Genomic DNA, 2,500 nt, shown 5'->3' on the forward strand with positions numbered 1-2,500 from the left:
TAAACACACACACACACACACACACACACACACACACACACCCACACACACACACACACACACACACAAACACACACACACACACCTCAAACATGACACACACGCTGTACACCTGGATGCCTGGATGCCTGAACGATATCTGCATCTGGAAACATGAACAGCATTTTCAGCTCAAATGACCCCCTATTCCCCATAGGGCTATGGTAGAAAACATACCGTAGTACCACACTGGCAATAGAGTTTCATTTGAGACGCAGCAGAGAGCTCAGCTTCTCGACTTGAACACCTGGACAATAGCTCAGTTTCAACAGAGGAACAACACCCCGGAAAAACCTGATGGCCAGATGATACATCTCCATCTGAACACCTGAACCACAGCACAACAACAACCGGACAACCGGACAACTCCCCCTTTCAAACCTCTGACCATGGCCTTAAAAACCCCACCCGGGGTCGCAGACTTTGCCACCCTTTCTTTACTTTACTAAATAACAGAGTTCTACTACTTTTGTTATTATTGTTATGACTGTTTCTTATGATGCTGATTATTATTGGTAACTAGTGCATTTGATATGAATTGATATCAGTTTTGTTGTAGGTGCGAATCCTCATTATTTTTCAATGGGGATGTCAGCCCATAGGCCAGTCATGTTGGCCGCATTTGTAAAGAAGAGATAAACAGGTAACACTTGAAATGAAGACTGACAGACAGCAAAAAAAAAAAAAAAGCCTAGAGTTCTTAATCACCAAGTGCTATACATATATAGAGAAGTGAATGAATGGTATGATATGAATTTGGTGTGTCTGACGTAGGAGAATGCATAGGGCTGTGACAGACCCTCTCTCCTTGGCCTTGTGAGAGTTAGCGATGCAGTGGTGTGTGTGTGTTGGGGGGTTAGCAGCAGAGCAGGGGTCCGGACCAGAATGTAACGACCTGAATCTAAAGTAACCCCCCTACCCACCCCTCCAACCTTTGGGTGACCTAGGTTGGGGACCTAGGGACCTCTTGACTCTTGTCCTTGTTAACTTTCAAGCTCAATGAGAGTAGTTTGTTCTGTGATTGGCCCCTATACTTCACACAGAGGAGTCTTTCTTTTGCCCAAACTACATCCTTACCAGTCACTGAGGCAGCCATCAACAACAAGGTCTTTTGGAAGTATGTCCTTGTTTTTTTTCCTAAATCCTCTTAGTGTTGGGGTTGATTGTTGGGAAATGAGTTAAATGAGATTGTGTTTCTTAATTGTTTACTTAGCTCAGTACAAACACGTAGAGAGACAGTTCAACTGTGTGGTTGGTGTTTGTTTGGCTGGGTGACGGTTACACACATACACACACCACACACACACACACACACACACACACACACACACACACACAGCCCTGCTGATCGCTGGGTTCACAGAGATTAGAGTACTCTTGCTCTGAGAGGTGAGAGGGGTCATATTGTGACACAGGCCATTCCAGGTGACGCCCGCCCCAGAGCGAGAGAGTAAAACCACGAGAGCGCCTGTAAAACCACATTCAAACCGCCTGCCAAGCCCTCTGCTGGATTGTGCTGTTGCCTTAGAGGCTCAACAACCCACAATGCACTGGAACAAGCTACAGAGTTCAGCTCAAAGACAATTGCATAGCATTTAGAATGCAAATGAACCCATATTTTACTCTGATGGAACAGTTGGTGCCAACATAGGAGGATAGTTTACTGACTCTGTTTATGTATGGCTCTGGTAGAGATGTCCAGTGTGACCTGATTGGAGGAGCCTTAATTGGTATTGATCTTGATTGGTTGGTGTGGAGAGACAGGACACTTGATTGTTATCAAAATGGCAGATGTAGAATCTATCAACATCTCTCTCTCTCTGTCTCTCTCTCTCTCTCTCTCTTCCATAGACACAAATGCAATTAATATGCAGTCCTTGTCACCATGCCTTGACTAGAACCTCTGTTATACTCCTACCCAGGTGGGACAGTCGGGGAGGGTAGAGTTGACCTGGGAGCACCTGTGGAGGTGATTGACAGACGGTGTACACCACCCCTTTCTAGTGATCTGAGGGTGTTGAGTGCATCCAGATGACTCATTCAAATGTATGGCTGGCTCATCCCAGTGCCATAGATAATGAGAGATCATTTAGTGCCATGTTGGCACCAAACGTCCTGAGACAACTGACGTTCTATTTGGAATTCATAATGATATTGTCATTGAATATTTGGTGCCAACATGGAGGATATTTTTCTTGCTCTGACTTCAAATGGTACAAACTGCTGTCAGATCAGTTCCAGCTGAACAAGGGCCTGTACATGCTGACACACTGACATCAGTGTCTAGTGCGCACGTACACGCGCACGCACACACGCACACACACACACGCACACACACATACGTACACTGAGCAGCTGACCTAGTACTGTATCTGCCATATGGACTATGCTCTTATACATCCCAATTGTCTCCTGTTACACTCATCCAGGTATTCTGTTTTCCATACCCACTCACAGGTGA

Source organism: Argentina silus (assembly GCF_951799395.1).
Source record: "Argentina silus genome assembly, chromosome: 4".
NCBI lineage: Eukaryota > Metazoa > Chordata > Actinopteri > Argentiniformes > Argentinidae > Argentina > Argentina silus.